This window comes from Rhinoderma darwinii, chromosome 6 (genome assembly GCF_050947455.1).
Source record: "Rhinoderma darwinii isolate aRhiDar2 chromosome 6, aRhiDar2.hap1, whole genome shotgun sequence".
Taxonomy (NCBI): domain Eukaryota; kingdom Metazoa; phylum Chordata; class Amphibia; order Anura; family Rhinodermatidae; genus Rhinoderma; species Rhinoderma darwinii.
The window spans coordinates 439,252-462,052 of record NC_134692.1 but is presented as its reverse complement, the minus strand read 5'-3'; positions in this window follow the sequence as shown (position 1 = coordinate 462,052).

The following is a 22,801-nucleotide window of genomic DNA, read 5'->3' as shown; positions in this document are numbered from 1 at the left end:
TTGAGAACAGATAATGTAGTAGATGTTACCTGCAGTCCTATGTAACACCACAGATAACACAGTGATAACTCTCTGAGTACAGATAATGTAGTAAATAATGCCTGTGTCGCGGACACAGGGTATGTGTGGACCCACTAGGCCGCTCCGCCGCAGCGGGGAGGCAGCTGACCAGGTCACAGTCTATGCGAAAGACGATAGCAGACAGTAATGCTTGGGTACCTGAAATAGTCCGGGCGGTGGCTGTGGCTTCAGCACGGATGGAGGCAGGTGCGGCAGGTGGTGCCAGACGTGGCGGGCAGTATCCGATGAAGCGGAAGACACTTGACGTGGCAGAAGACACTTGGCGTGGCAGAAGACACTTGACGTGGCAGATGACACTTGACGTGGCAGATGACACTTGACGTGGCAGATGACACTCCAACGCTGGTAGGCACAGGAACTAGAACAATACGGAATACAGGAACGGTAACAGGGCACGGGTAACAGCTGGAACGGGAGACACTAAGGGACCATTGCGAGACAGACTGGGAAAGACTAACAACGCTCAGGCAAGGATTAGAAGGCCAGGGGCCTTCTTATAGACCAGGAAACCGTGGCAGTTGATAGTGATGACGATTTCCTAATTGCACGCGCTGGCCCTTTAAGGCCGGGCACGAGCGTGTGCGCGCGCACCCTACGGGACCAGGCCGAACGGAGCGGAAGTGAGCGCTGGCATCTCCTAGGAGGGAGACGGAGCGCTCACAGATCCATGGCTGCGGGTGTCGGGAGGTGAGTAAACCCGACGGCCCGCGGCCATGGACGCTAGAGTATCCCCCCTCTTACGCCCCCTCTTCTTGGGGCCAGAGTGAGAGAGGAACCAGAGTGAGAGAGGAACTTTTTAATAAGAGCAGGAGCACTGAGGTTCTCTTCTGGCTCCCAGGACCTTTCCTCAGGACCAAACCCTCTCCAGTCCACCAGATAGAAAGTCCTTCCTCCTACCCTCTTGCGGTCCAGGATCTCCTTTACCTCGAATACATCAGAAGGGCCGCTGGGGGCAACTGTAGAACTAGAAGTCTTGCTGTAGCGGTTCAGGACCACTGGTTTCAGGAGGGACACATGGAAGGAGTTAGGGATTCTGAGGGTAGGGGGCAGCCGCAGCTTATAGGAAACAGGGTTGATCTGTTGCAGAATTTCGAAAGGGCCAAGGAACCTGGGAGCAAACTTGTATGAGGGCACCTTCAAACTAATGTTCCGTCAGGACAGCCAGACTTTAGTCCCCGGAAGATACTGAGGCGGCTTTCTTCTCCTAGTATCCGCCTTTCGCTTCATGCGATCTACCGCCAGCAAAATAGAGGACCGGGTCTGTTGCCAGATTTGCAGGAAGTCCCCATATGCAGAGTCAGCAGCGGGTACCTGAGATGAAGTCGACACTGGAAGAGGAACTCTGGGATGTTGACTGTAGATTATGTGAAATGGAGAGGAAGTGGTGGACTCACTTGTGTGGTTATTATATGAAAACTCCGCCCATGGAAGAAGCTGTACCCAGTTATCGTGCTGTGAAGAGATGAAGTGGCGGAGATAATTTTCCATGATCTGGTTGATCCTCTCAACTTGCCCATTGGACTGGGGGTGATAGGCTGAGGAAAAGTCCAAACTCACATCCAGGAGTTTACAGAGGGCTCTCCAGAACTTAGAGGTAAACTGAACCCCCCGGTCGGACACAATGTGAAGAGGCAAAAGCCATGCAAGCGGAAGATGTGCTGAATGAAGGAACTTGCCAGTCGAGGAGCAGAGGGTAGGCCGGTCAGCGGGATAAAATGTGCCATCTTAGAGAACCGGTCCACCACCACCCAGACAGTGTTACATCCTGCTGAGGGGGGAAGGTCTGTGACGAAGTCCATCGCAATGTGCTGCCAGGGGGCACTGGGTACAGGCAGGGGTTGAAGCAGGCCGGCAGGCTTGGAGTGAGTCACTTTGTTAGAGGCACAGACCGTGCAAGCAGAGACAAAGTCCAGAACATCCTTAGGTAGCGTGGGCCACCAGAAGTGACGAGCGATCAGGTCTTGGGTTTTACGGACACCAGCGTGCCCAGCCAGTTTAGAACAGTGTCCCCAGCGGAGAATTCTTCTCCTGTCTGCCAACCGAACAAAAGTTCTCCCCGGAGGGATGTCTCTAACCTGCGGAGGATAAGCGGTGACAACGCAGGACGGGTCTATGATGGTCTGAAGGGACTCCACCGTGTCTTCCATCTCAAACGATCTGGACAGGGCATCGGCCCTCACATTCTTGTCCGCGGGACGGTAGTGGAGCACAAACTGAAAACGGGTGAAGAACAGCGACCACCTGGCTTGACGAGGATTCAGTCTTTGAGCGGACTGAAGGTAAGTAAGATTCTTGTGGTCGGTGAAGATCAGGATGGGGTGAGCAGCGCCCTCCAGAAGATGTCTCCACTCCTCCAGGGCCAATTTGATGGCCAGTAGCTCCCGATCCCGAATAGAGTAATTGCGCTCAGCAGAAGAAAACAGTCTTGAGTAGTAGCCACATACCACAGCCTTTCCTTTGGAGCTCCTCTGGAACAGAAGTGCGCCTGCACCAACAGAGGAAGCGTCCACTTCCAGTGAGAACTGCCGAGATACGTCAGGATGATGGAGGATCGAGGCTGAAGTGAAGGCTCTCGAGGCTAATAAATGCGGACTCTGCCTCTGGAGTCCACACCTTGGCGTTCACACCCTTCTTGGTAAGGGTAGAGATGGGGGCCGTCAGAGATGAGAAGTTCGGAATAAACTGCCGGTAGAAATTGGCGAATCCCAGGAACCGCTGTATGGCCCTTAAGCCTTGAGGACGTGGCCATTCCAGGACAGACTTTAGCTTCTCAGGGTCCATCTTAAGGCCTTGATCCGAGATGACGTAGCCCAGGAAGGGCAGAGAACTCTTCTCAAAGACGAACTTCTCCAGCTTGGCGTATAAATGATTCTCCCTTAATCGTAGTAGAACCTGACGGACATGCCTCCGATGAGTCGTCTGATCTGGGGAGAAAATCAAAATATCATCGAGATAAACAACAACACAGACATAGAGGAGATCTCGTAAGATGTCATTAACGAACTCCTGAAACACTGCGGGAGCGTTACACAGTCCGAAGGGCATCACCAGTTATTCGTAGTGCCTGTCCCGAGTGTTGAACGCCGTCTTCCACTCGTCCCCTTGACGGATTCGGATAAAATTATAAGGTCTAGTTTACAAAAAAATTCCTCGTATGTGACCAAACAGTTCAGATATAAGTGGCAACGGGTATTTGTTCTTGACCGTGATCTGGTTGAGGCCCCGGTAGTCAATGCAGGGTTGAAGGGATCCGTCCTTTTTAACTAAGAAGAATCCAGCCCCGGCCGGGGAGGAAGACTTTCGTATGAAACCCCTCTCCAGATTCCCCTTGATATAGGCCGACATGGATAGAGACTCAGGCAAGGAGAGAGGATATACCCGTCCACGGGGAGAGAGGCATTAGGAACCAGTTCAATGGGACAGTGATAGGTCCGATGTGGAGGCAGCGTCCCAGCCTCCCTTTTGCTGAAAACATCTGCATTCTGAGCAAACTGGGGAGGCAGTCCACCAATGACTGAGGCAGAGAAGGCTGGACAGGATGGATCTGCAACAGACAACGACCATGGCACTTGGAGCCCCATTGGAGAACTTCTCCAGAATTCCAGTCCAGGACTGGGGCATGTAGTCGAAGTCAAGGCAGGCCCAGCAGAACAGGGTTGATGGCCTTGGGCAAAACAAGGAAAGAAATCAGTTCAGAATGAAGGACCCCAACCTGGAGCTTCAACGGCTTGGTTTTAGAGATGATGGGATCAGGCAGAGGCAGTCCATTAACTGGGGCAACAGCCAAAGACGTCTCTAGGGGAACTGTGGGCAACTGAAGATGATCCACAAGCTCTCTCTGGATGAAGTTTGCAGCAGAGCCAGAGTCAAGATAGGCAGAAACTTGATGCGTCCTCTCGCCGGATACCAGGGTCACAGGAATATTCAGCTTGGAACAGAATGCTTTATTAGGTACCATTCCATCTAGGGTTGTCTCTCTAATCAGTCCTAGGCAATGGGGTCTCTCTGGCCTCTGGGGACACAGATGCACAATATGGCCTCCGAGGCCGCAATACAAACAAAGTCCAGAAGTGCGTCTGCGTTGTTTCTCCTGGGTAGACAATTTGACGTTGTTACTCAGCATCAGATCCTCTGGTGGGACGACTGAGGAGGATTGCTGGAAAGTAGGATCCAGCCTAGGAAGTTCTCTCTCCCGGAGAACCTCTTGGGAACGCTCCTGGATCCTCATGTCAACCCGGGTGGCGAGTAGGATAAGATCGTCCAGGGTAGATGGCAGATCGCGAGCAGCCAGCTTGTCCTTGATCCCTGAAGACAGTCCCTGCCAGAATGTGGCCCCCAAAGCCTCATTGTTCCAGGTCAATTCAGCAGCCAGGATACAGAACTGAATGGCATACTCGCCCATGGAGAGGTCTCCCTGATGTAGGGTCAGCAAGGGTGCAGCAGCCGAAGAAACTCACCCAGGTTCCTCAAAGATCGAGCGGAAGGCCTGTAAGAAGCACTGCAAGTCCCGGGTCTCTGGTCCCTGATGTTCCCACAGAGGATTAGCCCATGCCAGGGCTTTGCCAGTAAGGAGAGAGATGATGAAGGCGATCCTGACGTCATCTGAACAGAGGGACCTGGAATGTAGTCTGAAGTGGATCAGGCACTGATTCAAAAATCCTCTGCAGGACCTCGGATCTCCGTCATAGCGAGGAGGTAGCGGCAAGAAACTGAGGTATCGGTATAGACAGGAAGTGTAGCAGGAGGAACCGCAGGGACGGGTGCGGAGACGACTGTGGTTGGAGTGAGCAACCGATGGGCAATGGTGTTCACCGACAGGAGGAGCTGGTCTTGTCGTGACTGGAGATCCTCCATCTCAGCCAGCATAGCTTGTGTCGTCAAAGTCTCAGGTTGACCAGCGGGGTCGATGGCCTGAGCGTACTGTCACGAAGCGGGGAGAACCAGTGTCAGTGTGTCATTATCCTGTACCCCAAGTGTCAGTGTCATCCTGTACCCCAAGTGTCAGTGTATAAGTCTCCTGTACCCCAAGTGTCAGTGTGTCATTATCCTGTACCCCAAGTGTCAGTGTCATCCTGTACCCAAAGTGTCAGTGTATCATTATCCTGTACCCCAAGTGTCAGTGTCATTATCCTGTACCCCAAGTGTCAGTGTATAAGTCTCCTGTACCCCAAGTGTCAGTGTGTCATTATCCTGTACCCCAAGTGTCAGTGTCATCCTGTACCCCAAGTGTCAGTGTATCATTATCCTGTACCCCAAGTGTCAGTGTATAAGTCTCCTGTACCCCAAGTGTCAGTGTATCATTATCCTGTACCCCAAGTGTCAGTGTATAAGTCTCCTGTACCCCAAGTGTTAGTGTATCATTACCCTGTACCCCAAGTGTCAGTGTCATTATCCTGTACCCCAAGTGTTAGTGTATCATTATCCTGTACCCCAAGTGTCAGTGTATCATTATCCTGTACCCCAAGTGTCAGTGTATCATTATCCTGTACCCCAAGTGTCAGTGTATTTTTATCCTGTACCCCAAGTGTCAGTGTATCATTATCCTGTACCCCAAGAGTCAGTGTATAAGTCTCCTGTAGCCCAAGTGTCAGTGTCATTATCCTGTACCCCAAGTGTCAGTGTATCATTATCCTGTACCCCAAGTGTCAGTGTGTCATTATCCTGTACCCCAAGTGTCAGTGTCATTATCCTGTACCTCAAGTGTCAGTGTAACATTATCCTGTACCCCAAGTGTCAGTGTCATTATCCTGTACCCCAAGTGTCAGTGTATAAGTCTCCTGTACCCCAAGTGTTAGTGTATCATTATCCTGTACCCCAAGTGTCAGTGTATCATTATCCTGTACCCCAAGTGTCAGTGTATCATTATCCTGTACCCCAAGTGTCAGTGTATAAGTCTCCTGTACCCCAAGTGTCAGTGTATAATTATCCTGTACCCCAAGTGTCAGTGTATAATTATCCTGTACCCCAAGTGTCAGTGTATCATTATCCTGTACCCCAAGTGTCAGTGTATCATTATCCTGTACCCCAAGTGTCAGTGTATCATTATCCTGTACCCCAAGTGTCAGTGTATCATTATCCTGTACCCCAAGTGTCAGTGTATCATTATCCTGTACCCCAAGTGTCAGTGTATCATTATCCTGTACCCCAAGAGTCAGTGTATAAGTCTCCTGTAGCCCAAGTGTCAGTGTCATTATCCTGTACCCCAAGTGTCAGTGTATCATTATCCTATACCCCAAGTGTCAGTGTGTCATTATCCTGTACCCCAAGTGTCAGTGTCATTATCCTGTACCTCAAGTGTCAGTGTATCATTATCCTGTACCCCAAGTGTCAGTGTCATTATCCTGTACCCCAAGTGTCAGTGTATAAGTCTCCTGTACCCGCAAGTGTTAGTGTATCATTATCCTGTACCCCAAGTGTCAGTGTATCATTATCCTGTACCCCAAGAGTCAGTGTATAAGTCTCCTGTAGCCCAAGTGTCAGTGTCATTATCCTGAACCCCAAGTGTCAGTGTATCATTATCCGGTACCCCAAGTGTCAGTGTATCATTACCCTGTACCCCAAGTGTCAGTGTATCATTATCCTGTACCCCAAGTGTCAGTGTATAAGTCTCCTGTACCCCAAGTGTCAGTGTATCATTATCCTGTACCCCAAGTGTCAGTGTATCATTATCCTGTACCCCAATTGTCAGTGTGTCATTATCCTGTACCCCAAGTGTCAGTGTATCATTATCCTGTACCCCAAGTGTCAGTGTATCATTATCCTGTACCCCAAGTGTCAGCATATCATTATCCTGTACCCCAAGTGTCAGTGTATCATTATCCTGTACCCCAAGTGTCAGTGTCATTATCCGGTACCCCAAGTGTCAGTGTATAAGTCTCCTGTACCCCAAGTGTTAGTGTATCATTATCCTGTACCCCAAGTGTCAGTGTATCATTATCCTGTACCCCAAGTGTCAGTGTATCATTATCCTGTACCCCAAGAGTCAGTGTATAAGTCTCCTGTAGCCCAAGTGTCAGTGTATCATTATCCTGTACCCCAAGTGTTAGTGTATCATTATCCTGTACCCCAAGTGTCAGTGTATCATTATCCTGTACCCCAAGTGTCAGTGTATCATTATCCTGTACCCCAAGAGTCAGTGTATAAGTCTCCTGTAGCCCAAGTGTCAGTGTATAATTATCCTGTACCCCAAGTGTCAGTGTATCATTATCCTGTACCCCAAGTGTCAGTGTGTCATTATCCTGTACCCCAAGTGTCAGCGTGTCATTATCCTGTACCCCAAGTGTCAATGTATCATTATCCTGTACCCCAAGTGTCAGTGTATCATTATCCTGTACCCCAAGTGTCAGTGTATCATTATCCTGTACCCCAAGTGTCAGTGTATCATTATCCTGTACCCCAAGTGTCAGTATCCTGTACCCCAAGTGTCAGTGTATCATTATCCTGTACCCCAAGTGTCAGTGTATCATTATCCTGTACCCCAAGTGTCAGTGTATCATTATCCTGTACCCCAAGTGTCAGTGTATCATTATCCTGTACCCCAAGTGTCAGTGTATCATTATCCTGTACCCCGAGTGTCAGTGTATCATTACCCTGTACCCCAAGTGTCATTATCCTGTACCCCAAGTGTCAGTGTATCATTATCCTGTACCCCAAGTGTCAGTGTATCATTATCCTGTACCCCAAGTGTCAGTGAATCATTATCCTGTACCCCAAGTGTCAGTGTATCATTATCCTGTACACCAAGTGTCAGTGTATCATTACCCTGTACCCCAAGTGTCATTATCCTGTAACGCAAGTGTCAGTGTATCATTATCCTGTATCCCAAGTGTCAGTGTATCATTATCCTGTACCCCAAGTGTCAGTGTATCATTATCCTGTACCCCAAGAGTCAGTGTGTCATTATCCTGTACCCCAAGTGTCAGTGTGTCATTATCCTGTACCCCAAGTGTCAGTGTATCATTACCCTGTACCCCAAGTGTCAGTGTATAATTACCCTGTACCCCAAGTGTCATTATCCTGTACCCCAAGTGTCAGTGTATCATTATCCTGTACCCCAAGTGTCAGTGTATCATTATCCTGTACCCCAAGTGTCAGTGTATCATTATCCTGTACCCCAAGTGTCAGTGTATCATTATCCTGTACCCCAAGTGTCAGTGTGTCATTATCCTGTACCCCAAGTGTCAGTGTGTCATTATCCTGTACCCCAAGTGTCAGTGTATCATTATCCTGTACCCCAAGTGTCAGTGTGTCATTATCCTGTACCCCAAGTGTCAGTGTCATTATCCTGTACCCCAAGTGTCAGTGTCATTATCCTGTACCCCAAGTGTCAGTGTCATTATCCTGTACCCCAAGTGTCAGTGTATCATTATCCTATACCCCAAGTGTCAGTGTGTCATTATCCTGTACCCCAAGTGTCAGTGTCATTATCCTGTACCTCAAGTGTCAGTGTATCATTATCCTGTACCCCAAGTGTCAGTGTCATTATCCTGTACCCCAAGTGTCAGTGTATAAGTCTCCTGTACCCGCAAGTGTTAGTGTATCATTATCCTGTACCCCAAGTGTCAGTGTATCATTATCCTGTACCCCAAGAGTCAGTGTATAAGTCTCCTGTAGCCCAAGTGTCAGTGTCATTATCCTGAACCCCAAGTGTCAGTGTATCATTATCCGGTACCCCAAGTGTCAGTGTATCATTATCCTGTACCCCAAGTGTCAGTGTATAAGTCTCCTGTACCCCAAGTGTCAGTGTATCATTATCCTGTACCCCAAGTGTCAGTGTATCATTATCCTGTACCCCAATTGTCAGTGTGTCATTATCCTGTACCCCAAGTGTCAGTGTATCATTATCCTGTACCCCAAGTGTCAGTGTATCATTATCCTGTACCCCAAGTGTCAGCATATCATTATCCTGTACCCCAAGTGTCAGTGTATCATTATCCTGTACCCCAAGTGTCAGTGTCATTATCCGGTACCCCAAGTGTCAGTGTATAAGTCTCCTGTACCCCAAGTGTTAGTGTATCATTATCCTGTACCCCAAGTGTCAGTGTATCATTATCCTGTACCCCAAGTGTCAGTGTATCATTATCCTGTACCCCAAGAGTCAGTGTATAAGTCTCCTGTAGCCCAAGTGTCAGTGTATCATTATCCTGTACCCCAAGTGTTAGTGTATCATTATCCTGTACCCCAAGTGTCAGTGTATCATTATCCTGTACCCCAAGTGTCAGTGTATCATTATCCTGTACCCCAAGAGTCAGTGTATAAGTCTCCTGTAGCCCAAGTGTCAGTGTATAATTATCCTGTACCCCAAGTGTCAGTGTATCATTATCCTGTACCCCAAGTGTCAGTGTGTCATTATCCTGTACCCCAAGTGTCAGCGTGTCATTATCCTGTACCCCAAGTGTCAATGTATCATTATCCTGTACCCCAAGTGTCAGTGTATCATTATCCTGTACCCCAAGTGTCAGTGTATCATTATCCTGTACCCCAAGTGTCAGTGTATCATTATCCTGTACCCCAAGTGTCAGTATCCTGTACCCCAAGTGTCAGTGTATCATTATCCTGTACCCCAAGTGTCAGTGTATCATTATCCTGTACCCCAAGTGTCAGTGTATCATTATCCTGTACCCCAAGTGTCAGTGTATCATTATCCTGTACCCCAAGTGTCAGTGTATCATTATCCTGTACCCCGAGTGTCAGTGTATCATTACCCTGTACCCCAAGTGTCATTATCCTGTACCCCAAGTGTCAGTGTATCATTATCCTGTACCCCAAGTGTCAGTGTATCATTATCCTGTACCCCAAGTGTCAGTGAATCATTATCCTGTACCCCAAGTGTCAGTGTATCATTATCCTGTACACCAAGTGTCAGTGTATCATTACCCTGTACCCCAAGTGTCATTATCCTGTAACGCAAGTGTCAGTGTATCATTATCCTGTATCCCAAGTGTCAGTGTATCATTATCCTGTACCCCAAGTGTCAGTGTATCATTATCCTGTACCCCAAGTGTCAGTGTGTCATTATCCTGTACCCCAAGTGTCAGTGTGTCATTATCCTGTACCCCAAGTGTCAGTGTATCATTACCCTGTACCCCAAGTGTCAGTGTATAATTACCCTGTACCCCAAGTGTCATTATCCTGTACCCCAAGTGTCAGTGTATCATTATCCTGTACCCCAAGTGTCAGTGTATCATTATCCTGTACCCCAAGTGTCAGTGTATCATTATCCTGTACCCCAAGTGTCAGTGTATCATTATCCTGTACCCCAAGTGTCAGTGTGTCATTATCCTGTACCCCAAGTGTCAGTGTGTCATTATCCTGTACCCCAAGTGTCAGTGTATCATTATCCTGTACCCCAAGTGTCAGTGTGTCATTATCCTGTACCCCAAGTGTCAGTGTCATTATCCTGTACCCCAAGTGTCAGTGTCATTATCCTGTACCCCAAGTGTCAGTGTCATTATCCTGTACCCCAAGTGTCAGTGTATCATTATCCTATACCCCAAGTGTCAGTGTGTCATTATCCTGTACCCCAAGTGTCAGTGTCATTATCCTGTACCTCAAGTGTCAGTGTATCATTATCCTGTACCCCAAGTGTCAGTGTCATTATCCTGTACCCCAAGTGTCAGTGTATAAGTCTCCTGTACCCGCAAGTGTTAGTGTATCATTATCCTGTACCCCAAGTGTCAGTGTATCATTATCCTGTACCCCAAGAGTCAGTGTATAAGTCTCCTGTAGCCCAAGTGTCAGTGTCATTATCCTGAACCCCAAGTGTCAGTGTATCATTATCCGGTACCCCAAGTGTCAGTGTATCATTATCCTGTACCCCAAGTGTCAGTGTATAAGTCTCCTGTACCCCAAGTGTCAGTGTATCATTATCCTGTACCCCAAGTGTCAGTGTATCATTATCCTGTACCCCAATTGTCAGTGTGTCATTATCCTGTACCCCAAGTGTCAGTGTATCATTATCCTGTACCCCAAGTGTCAGTGTATCATTATCCTGTACCCCAAGTGTCAGCATATCATTATCCTGTACCCCAAGTGTCAGTGTATCATTATCCTGTACCCCAAGTGTCAGTGTCATTATCCGGTACCCCAAGTGTCAGTGTATAAGTCTCCTGTACCCCAAGTGTTAGTGTATCATTATCCTGTACCCCAAGTGTCAGTGTATCATTATCCTGTACCCCAAGTGTCAGTGTATCATTATCCTGTACCCCAAGAGTCAGTGTATAAGTCTCCTGTAGCCCAAGTGTCAGTGTATCATTATCCTGTACCCCAAGTGTTAGTGTATCATTATCCTGTACCCCAAGTGTCAGTGTATCATTATCCTGTACCCCAAGTGTCAGTGTATCATTATCCTGTACCCCAAGAGTCAGTGTATAAGTCTCCTGTAGCCCAAGTGTCAGTGTATAATTATCCTGTACCCCAAGTGTCAGTGTATCATTATCCTGTACCCCAAGTGTCAGTGTGTCATTATCCTGTACCCCAAGTGTCAGCGTGTCATTATCCTGTACCCCAAGTGTCAATGTATCATTATCCTGTACCCCAAGTGTCAGTGTATCATTATCCTGTACCCCAAGTGTCAGTGTATCATTATCCTGTACCCCAAGTGTCAGTGTATCATTATCCTGTACCCCAAGTGTCAGTATCCTGTACCCCAAGTGTCAGTGTATCATTATCCTGTACCCCAAGTGTCAGTGTATCATTATCCTGTACCCCAAGTGTCAGTGTATCATTATCCTGTACCCCAAGTGTCAGTGTATCATTATCCTGTACCCCAAGTGTCAGTGTATCATTATCCTGTACCCCGAGTGTCAGTGTATCATTACCCTGTACCCCAAGTGTCATTATCCTGTACCCCAAGTGTCAGTGTATCATTATCCTGTACCCCAAGTGTCAGTGTATCATTATCCTGTACCCCAAGTGTCAGTGAATCATTATCCTGTACCCCAAGTGTCAGTGTATCATTATCCTGTACCCCAAGTGTCAGTGTATCATTATCCTGTACCCCAAGTGTCAGTGTATCATTATCCTGTACCCCAAGTGTCAGTGTCATTATCCTGTACCCCAAGTGTCAGTGTGTCATTATCCTGTACCCCAAGTGTCAGTGTCATTATCCTGTACCCCAAGTGTCAGTGTATCATTATCCTGTACCCCAAGTGTCAGTGTATCATTATCCTGTACCCCAAGTGTGAGTGTATCATTATCCTGTACCCCAAGTGTCAGTGTCATTATCCTGTACCCCAAGTGTCAGTGTCATTATCCTGTACCCCAAGTGTCAGCATGTCATTATCCTGTACCTCAAGTGTCAGTGTATCATTATCCTGTACCCCAAGTGTCAGTGTATCATTATCCTGTACCCCAAGTGTCAGTGTATCATTATCCTGTACCCCAAGTGTCAGTGTCATTATCCTGTACCCCAAGTGTCAGCATGTCATTATCCTGTACCTCAAGTGTCAGTGTATCATTATCCTGTACCCCAAGTGTCAGTGTATCATTATCCTGTACCCCAAGTGTCAGTGTATCATTATCCTGTACCCCAAGAGTCAGTGTATAAGTCTCCTGTAGCCCAAGTGTCAGTGTATAATTATCCTGTACCCCAAGTGTCAGTGTATCATTATCCTGTACCCCAAGTGTCAGTGTGTCATTATCCTGTACCCCAAGTGTCAGCGTGTCATTATCCTGTACCCCAAGTGTCAATGTATCATTATCCTGTACCCCAAGTGTCAGTGTATCATTATCCTGTACCCCAAGTGTCAGTGTATCATTATCCTGTACCCCAAGTGTCAGTGTATCATTATCCTGTACCCCAAGTGTCAGTATCCTGTACCCCAAGTGTCAGTGTATCATTATCCTGTACCCCAAGTGTCAGTGTATCATTATCCTGTACCCCAAGTGTCAGTGTATCATTATCCTGTACCCCAAGTGTCAGTGTATCATTATCCTGTACCCCAAGTGTCAGTGTATCATTATCCTGTACCCCGAGTGTCAGTGTATCATTACCCTGTACCCCAAGTGTCATTATCCTGTACCCCAAGTGTCAGTGTATCATTATCCTGTACCCCAAGTGTCAGTGTATCATTATCCTGTACCCCAAGTGTCAGTGAATCATTATCCTGTACCCCAAGTGTCAGTGTATCATTATCCTGTACCCCAAGTGTCAGTGTATCATTATCCTGTACCCCAAGTGTCAGTGTATCATTATCCTGTACCCCAAGTGTCAGTGTCATTATCCTGTACCCCAAGTGTCAGTGTGTCATTATCCTGTACCCCAAGTGTCAGTGTCATTATCCTGTACCCCAAGTGTCAGTGTATCATTATCCTGTACCCCAAGTGTCAGTGTATCATTATCCTGTACCCCAAGTGTGAGTGTATCATTATCCTGTACCCCAAGTGTCAGTGTCATTATCCTGTACCCCAAGTGTCAGTGTCATTATCCTGTACCCCAAGTGTCAGCATGTCATTATCCTGTACCTCAAGTGTCAGTGTATCATTATCCTGTACCCCAAGTGTCAGTGTATCATTATCCTGTACCCCAAGTGTCAGTGTATCATTATCCTGTACCCCAAGTGTCAGTGTCATTATCCTGTACCCCAAGTGTCAGCATGTCATTATCCTGTACCTCAAGTGTCAGTGTATCATTATCCTGTACCCCAAGTGTCAGTGTATCATTATCCTGTACCCCAAGTGTCAGTGTATCATTATCCTGTACCCCAAGTGTCAGGCTTGTACAATAAGAGCTGTTTGTGGGGGACAGTTTGTTGTGGGGGACAGTTTGTTGTGGGGGACAGTTTGTTGCATTATATACGGGGAATGATGAAGTTGCTTTTCTTTCTGTTATTTTAGATAAAGGTTTTTTTCCATCCCAGACATTTACATCGTGTCCCCGGAACATGCCGGAAACGCCTGACCCCTGTACATATTGGGCGAGGGTGATTCCCGGCCGCCACACATGGAGCGCTGTTCATACCTGCGTGCGGTTTACGGAGCTGATTCTGTGGCCGAGTGACGATGATTGGGGGTCGCCGGACCCCTTGTTTCTCAAAAGACGGGGCTGCACCTTTCGGGGGAAATGTCATAAACACTTAATATGGGAATAACGCGACGTAATGCGGTTCCGTTTATTTCTTCTACTCTACAAATATGAATTATTCTCCGGGGTCTTTTATAAACAACTTTCACAATTTCCACGGTAATAATCCACAAGGACGAACTCATCGCAACATTCGGCTACAGAATCGATGAGGGATCGTGCCCGTCCTGTAACGCTGCAATCAGAGCTTTTATTGCCGCTGTAATTCCAGTTTATTGCGGAGGATATTGTAATATTTACAGAGTCAGTTAAAGTGGTCACAGCTCCTGAGCAGCATGGATCAGCCAGCAGGGGGCACTCTATACCACAGTACCACAGCGGCTCAGTGAGAAAACATGGACTGCAGCTGAACAGCCAGCAGAGGGAGCAGTGAGCGCACATGATGGATCGGCCTGGACATGTAGCAGAGTGCAGAAAGCGCAGAAAACTTCCTGGATCAGTGTCGGCTTTACACTTGCAACTCAACTGATATCAAACTGAAGTTGTGTTCACACTTGGTATAGAAAACGCCGTGCTGGGTCCAATTCACTTCTATGAGACTCAAACTGATGCCAAAGTCCTTCTTTAGTCTTCATCAGATCGTGATCAGTTTTTTATCATTGAGGTCAAAGGTGACAAATTATAAAATTGGGGAAATGCCGGCCTGACATCACTCCAGCAGCCAAGATGAAAGGGCGAACTGTCACCTCAACTACTCAGCTAAAAAAAAATGCTAAAACTTGTATCACCGACGACTGTGACAATAAGTTCATAAAACCAAGAAACGTGATATAAAGAACGACGGTTTAATAAGGAAAGTCGGTCACGGAATAAACTATTTACGTGGCCCAGTGAGATTTATTACTGCGAATTTGAGGCCAGGAAATCGCTGTAAAACTGTGAATAAACCCTGACAGTTACCCATAAGAGCGCTGCTATGTGACATCATGTCTGGCGTCGCCTTCCTGATGTATGGAGTTATAATAGTGCAGATTCTGTAACAGATGTATGATGTCACTGCAGCTCCGCCCAGTCTGTGACGTCACCCAGATCTGCAGTTACAATACTGTGATGTAGAACAAATCCCATCACTCCAATTCCCAGCCCTAGAAAGAAAGTAGCAGCACTCCACCATACACACAAAAGAAGCGGCACAAAGTCGTCATTCCGGCATGGTCCAGACACAAGAAGCGGCACAAAGTCGTCATTCCGGCGTGGTTCAGACACAAGAAGCGGCACAAACTCTTCATTCCGGCGTGGTCCAGACACAAGAAGCGGTACAAGGTCGTCATTCCGGCATGGTACAGACACAAGAAGCGGCACAAAGTCATCAATACAGCGTGGTCCAGAAACAAGAAGTGGCACAAAGTCGTCATTCCGGCGTGGTCCAGACACAAGAAGCGGCACAAAGTCGTCATTCCGGAATGGTACAGAAACAAGAAGTGGCACAATGTTGTCATTCCGGCGTGGTCCAGACACAAGAAGCTGCACAAAGTCATCATTCCGGCGTGGTCCAGACACAAGAAGTGGCAAAAATCATCATTCCGGAGTGACCCAGACACAAGAAGTGGCACAAAGTCGTCATTCCGGCGTGGTCCAGACACAAGAAGCGGCATAAATTCGTCATTCTGGCGTGGTCCAGACACAAGAAGTGGCACAAAGTCGTCATACCAGCGTGGTCCAGACACAAGAAGTGGCACAAAGTCATCATTCTGGCGTGGTCCAGACACAAGAAGTGGCACAAAGTCGTCATTCCAGCATGGTCCAGACACAAGAAGCAGCACAAATTCGTCATTCCGGCGTGGTCCAAACACAAGAAGCAGCACAAAGTCATCATTCCGGCATAATCCAGACACAAGAAGCGGCACAAAGTCGTCATTCCAGAGTGGTCCAGACACAAGAAGCGACACAATGTCGTCATTCCGGCGTGGTCCAGACACGAGAAGCAGCACAAAGTCTTCATTCCGGCGTGGTCCAGACACAAGAAGCGGCACAAAGTCGTCATTCCGGCGTGGTCCAGACACAAGAAGCGGCACAAAGTCGTCATTCCGGCGTGGTCCAGACACAAAAAGTGGCACAAAGTCGTCATTCCAGCATGGTCCAGACACAAGAAGCGGCACAAAGTCATCATTCTGGCGTGGTCCAGACACAAGGAGTGGCACAAAGTCGTCATTCCAGCATGGTCCAGACACAAGAAGCAGCACAAAGTCGTCATTCCGGCGTGGTCCAAACACAAGAAGCAGCACAAAGTCGTCATTCCGGCATGGTCCAGACACAAGAAGTGGCACAAAGTCGTCATTCCAGCATGGTCCAGACACAAGAAGCAGCACAAAGTCGTCATTCCGGAATGGTCCAGACACAAGAAGCGGCACAAAGTCGTCATTCCGGAATGGTACAGAAACAAGAAGTGGCACAATGTTGTCATTCCGGCGTGGTCCAGACACAAGAAGCTGCACAAAGTCGTCATTCCGGCGTGGTCCAGACACAAGAAGTGGCAAAAATCATCATTCCGGAGTGACCCAGACACAAGAAGTGGCACAAAGTCGTCATTCCGGCGTGGTCCAGACACAAGAAGCGGCATAAATTCGTCATTCTGGCGTGGTCCAGACACAAGAAGTGGCACAAAGTCGTCATACCAGCGTGGTCCAGACACAAGAAGTGGCACAAAGTCATCATTCTGGCGTGGTCCAGACACAAGAAGTGGCACAAAGTCGTCATTCCAGCATGGTCCAGACACAAGAAGCAGCACAAATTCGTCATTCCGGCGTGGTCCAAACACAAGAAGCAGCACAAAGTCATCATTCCGGCATAATCCAGACACAAGAAGCGGCACAAAGTCGTCATTCCAGAGTGGTCCAGACACAAGAAGCGACACAATGTCGTCATTCCGGCGTGGTCCAGACACGAGAAGCAGCACAAAGTCTTCATTCCGGCGTGGTCCAGACACAAGAAGCGGCACAAAGTTGTCATTCCGGCGTGGTCCAGACACAAGAAGCGGCACAAAGTCGTCATTCCGGCGTGGTCCAGACACAAAAAGTGGCACAAAGTCGTCATTCCAGCATGGTCCAGACACAAGAAGCGGCACAAAGTCATCATTCTGGCGTGGTCCAGACACAAGGAGTGGCACAAAGTCGTCATTCCAGCATGGTCCAGACACAAGAAGCAGCACAAAGTCGTCATTCCGGCGTGGTCCAAACACAAGAAGCGGCACAAAGTCGTCATTCCAGCATGGTCCAGACACAAGAAGCAGCACAAAGTCGTCATTCCGGCGTGGTCCAAACACAAGAAGCGGAACAATGTTGTGATTCCAGAATGGTCCAGACACAAGAAGCGACACAAAGTCATGATAACATCGTGGTCCAGACACAAGAAGCGACACAAAGTCGTCATTCCGGCGTGGTCCGGACACAAGAAGCAGCACAAAGTCGTCATTCCGGCATGGTACAGATACAAGAAGTGGCACAAAGTCATCATTCCGGCATGGTCAAGACACAAGAAGTGGCACAAAGTCATTATTCCAGCGTGGTCCAGACACAAGAAGCGGCACAAAGTCTTCATTCCGGCGTGGTCCAGACAAAAGAAGAGAAACAAAAACGTTATTCCGGCGTGGTCCAGACACAAGAAGAGGCACAAAAACGTCATTCAGGCTTGGTCCAGACACAAGAAGTGGCACAAAGTCGTTATTTCGGTGTGGTCCAGACACAAGAAGTGGCACAAAGTCGTCATTCTGGAGTGGTCCAGATGCAAAAACGGCACAAAGTCGTCATTCCAGGCGTGGTCCAGACACAAGAAGTGGCACAAAGTCGTCATTCCGGAATGGTCCAGACACAAGAAGTGGCACAAAGTCGTCATTCCGGTGTGGTCCAGACAGAAGAGGCACAATGTCGTCATATCGGCGTGGTCCAGACACAAGAAGCGGCACAAAGTCATCATTCCAGTGTGGTCCAGACAGAAGAAGAGGCACAATATCGTCATACCGGCGTTGTCCAGACACAAGAAGTGGCACAAAGTCGTCATTCCGGAGTGGTCCAGACACAAGAAGGGGCACAAAGTCGTCATTCCGGCGTGGTCCAGACACAAGAAGCGGCACAAACTCATCATTCCGGTGTGGTCCAGACAGAAGAAGAGGCACAATGTCGTCATACCGGCGTTGTCCAGACACAAGAAGCGGCACAAAGTCGTCATTCCAGCATGGTCCAGACACAAGAAGCAGCACAAAGTCGTCATTCCGGCGTGGTCCAAACACAAGAAGCAGCACAAAGTCGTCATTCCGGCATGGTCCAGACACAAGAAGCGGCACAAAGTCGTCATTCCGGCGTGGTCCAGACACAAGAAGCGGCACAAAGTCGTCATTCAGGCGTGGTCCAAACACAAGAAGCAGCACAAAGTCGTCATTCCGGCATGGTCCAGACACAAGAAGCGGCACAAAGTCGTCAATACAGCGTGGTCCATACACAACAAGCGGAACAAAGTCGTCATTCCGGCGTGGTCCGGACACAAGAAGCAGCACAAAGTCGTCATTCCGGCATGGTACAGATACAAGAAGTGGCACAAAGTCATCATTCCGGCATGGTCAAGGCACAAGAAGTGGCACAAAGTCATTATTCCAGCGTGGTCCAGACACAAGAAGCGGCACAAAGTCTTCATTCCGGCGTGGTCCAGACACAAGAAGAGGCACAAAAACGTCATTCAGGCTTGGTCCAGACACAAGAAGTGGCACAAAGTCGTTATTTCGGTGTGGTCCAGACACAAGAAGTGGCACAAACTCATCATTCCGGTGTGGTCCAGACAGAAGAAGAGGCACAATGTCCTCATACCGGCGTTGTCCAGACACAAGAAGCGGCACAAAGTCGTCATTCCAGCATGGTCCAGACACAAGAAGCAGCACAAAGTCGTCATTCCGGCGTGGTCCAAACACAAGAAGCAGCACAAAGTCGTCATTCCGGCATGGTCCAGACACAAGAAGTGGCACAAAGTCGTCATTCCGGCGTGGTCCAGACACAAGAAGCGGCACAAAGTCGTCATTCAGGCTTGGTCCAGACACAAGAAGTGGCACAAAGTCGTCATTCCGGCGTGGTCCAAACACAAGAAGCAGCACAAAGTCGTCATTCCGGCATGGTCCAGACACAAGAAGCGGCACAAAGTCGTCAATACAGCGTGGTCCATACACAACAAGCGGAACAAAGTCGTCATTCCGGCGTGGTCCGGACACAAGAAGCAGCACAAAGTCGTCATTCCGGCATGGTACAGATACAAGAAGTGGCACAAAGTCATCATTCCGGCATGGTCAAGACACAAGAAGTGGCACAAAGTCATTATTCCAGCGTGGTCCAGACACAAGAAGCGGCACAAAGTCTTCATTCCGGCGTGGTCCAGACACAAGAAGAGGCACAAAAACGTCATTCAGGCTTGGTCCAGACACAAGAAGTGGCACAAAGTCGTTATTTCGGTGTGGTCCAGACACAAGAAGTGGCACAAAGTCGTCATTCTGGAGTGGTCCAGATGCAAAAACGGCACAAAGTCGTCATTCCAGGCGTGGTCCAGACACAAGAAGTGGCACAAAGTCGTCATTCCGGCGTGGTCCGGACACAAGAAGCAGCACAAAGTCGTCATTCCGGCATGGTACAGATACAAGAAGTGGCACAAAGTCATCATTCCGGCATGGTCAAGACACAAGAAGTGGCACAAAGTCATTATTCCAGCGTGGTCCAGACACAAGAAGCGGCACAAAGTCTTCATTCCGGCGTGGTCCAGACACAAGAAGAGGCACAAAAACGTCATTCAGGCTTGGTCCAGACACAAGAAGTGGCACAAAGTCGTTATTTCGGTGTGGTCCAGACACAAGAAGTGGCACAAAGTCGTCATTCTGGAGTGGTCCAGATGCAAAAACGGCACAAAGTCGTCATTCCAGGCGTGGTCCAGACACAAGAAGTGGCACAAAGTCGTCATTCCGGAGTGGTCCAGACACAAGAAGTGGCACAAAGTCGTCATTCCGGTGTGGTCCAGACAGAAGAGGCACAATGTCGTCATATCGGCGTGGTCCAGACACAAGAAGCGGCACAAAGTCATCATTCCAGTGTGGTCCAGACAGAAGAAGAGGCACAATGTCGTCATACCGGCGTTGTCCAGACACAAGAAGTGGCACAAAGTCGTCATTCCGGAGTGGTCCAGACACAAGAAGGGGCACAAAGTCGTCATTCCGGCGTGGTCCAGACACAAGAAGCGGCACAAACTCATCATTCCGGTGTGGTCCAGACAGAAGAGGCACAATGTCGTCATACCGGCGTTGTCCAGACACAAGAAGCGGCACAAAGTCGTCATTCCAGCATGGTCCAGACACAAGAAGCAGCACAAAGTCGTCATTCCGGCGTGGTCCAAACACAAGAAGCAGCACAAAGTCGTCATTCCGGCATGGTCCAGACACAAGAAGCGGCACAAAGTCGTCATTCCGGCGTGGTCCAGACACAAGAAGCGGCACAAAGTCGTCATTCAGGCTTGGTCCAGACACAAGAAGTGGCACAAAGTCGTCATTCCGGCGTGGTCCAAACACAAGAAGCAGCACAAAGTCGTCATTCCGGCATGGTCCAGACACAAGAAGCGGCACAAAGTCGCCAATACAGCGTGGTCCATACACAACAAGCGGAACAAAGTCGTCATTCCGGCGTGGTCCGGACACAAGAAGCAGCACAAAGTCGTCATTCCGGCATGGTACAGATACAAGAAGTGGCACAAAGTCATCATTCCGGCATGGTCAAGACACAAGAAGTGGCACAAAGTCATTATTCCAGCGTGGTCCAGACACAAGAAGCGGCACAAAAACGTCATTCCGGCGTGGTCCAGACACAAGAAGAGGCACAAAAACGTCATTCAGGCATGGTCCAGACACAAGAAGCGGCACAAAGTCGTCATTCAGGCTTGGTCCAGACACAAGAAGTGGCACAAAGTCGTTATTTCGGTGTGGTCCAGACACAAGAAGTGGCACAAAGTCGTCATTCTGGAGTGGTCCAGACGCAAAAACGGCACAAAGTCGTCATTCCAGGCGTGGTCCAGACACAAGAAGTGGCACAAAGTCGTCATTCCGGAGTGGTCCAGACACAAGAAGTGGCACAAAGTCGTCATTCCGGAGTGGTCCAGACACAAGAAGTGGCACAAAGTCGTCATTCCGGTGTGGTCCAGACAGAAGAGGCACAATGTCGTCATATCGGCGTGGTCCAGACACAAGAAGCGGCACAAAGTCATCATTCCGGTGTGGTCCAGACAGAAGAAGAGGCACAATGTCGTCATACCGGCGTTGTCCAGACACAAGAAGTGGCACAAAGTCGTCATTCCGGAGTGGTCCAGACACAAGAAGGGGCACAAAGTCGTCATTCCGGTGTGGTCCAGACAGAAGAAGAGGCACAATGTCGTCATATCGGCGTGGTCCAGACACAAGAAGCGGCACAGACTCATCATTCCGGTGTGGTCCAGACAGAAGAAGAGGCACAATGTCGTCATACCGGCGTTGTCCAGACACAAGAAGTGGCACAAAGTCGTCATTCCAGCATGGTCCAGACACAAGAAGCAGCACAAAGTCGTCATTCCGGCGTGGTCCAAACACAAGAAGCAGCACAAAGTCGTCATTCCGGCATGGTCCAGACACAAGAAGCGGCACAAAGTCGTCATTCCGGCGTGGTCCAGACACAAGAAGCGGCACAAAGTCGTCATTCAGGCTTGGTCCAGACACAAGAAGTGGTACAAAGTCGTCATTCCGGCGTGGTCCAAACACAAGAAGCAGCACAAAGTCGTCATTCCGGCATGGTCCAGACACAAGAAGCGGCACAAAGTCGTCAATACAGCGTGGTCCATACACAACAAGCGGAACAAAGTCGTCATTCCGGCGTGGTCCGGACACAAGAAGCAGCACAAAGTCGTCATTCCGGCATGGTCCAGACACAAAAAGCGGCACAAAGTCGTCATTCAGGCTTGGCCAAGACACAAGAAGTGGCACAAAGTCGTCATTCTGGAGTGGTCCAGACGCAAAAACGGCACAAAGTCGTCATTCCAGGCGTGGTCCAGACACAAGAAGTGGCACAAAGTCGTCATTCCGGTGTGGTCCAGACAGAAAAAGGGGCACAATGTCGTCATATCGGCGTGGTCCAGACACAAGAAGCGGCACAAAGTCATCATTCCGGTGTGATTCAAACAGAAGAAGAGGCACAATGTCGTCATACCGGCGTTGTCCAGACACAAGAAGTGGCACAAAGTCCTCATTCCGGAGTGGTCCAGACACAAGAAGTGGCACAAAGTCGTCATTCCGGTGTGGTCCAGACAGAAAAAGGGGCACAATGTCGTCATATCGGCGTGGTCCAGACACAAGAAGCGGCACAAAGTCATCATTCCGGTGTGATTCAAACAGAAGAAGAGGCACAATGTCGTCATACCGGCGTTGTCCAGACACAAGAAGTGGCACAAAGTCGTCATTCCGGAGTGGTCCAGACACAAGAAGGGGCACAAAGTCGTCATTCCGGTGTGGTCCAGACAGAAGAAGAGGCACAATGTCGTCATATCGGCGTGGTCCAGACACAAGAAGCGGCACAAAGTCATCATTCCGGTGTGGTCCAGACAGAAGAATAGGCACAATGTCGTCATACCGGCGTTGTCCAGACACAAGAAGCAGCA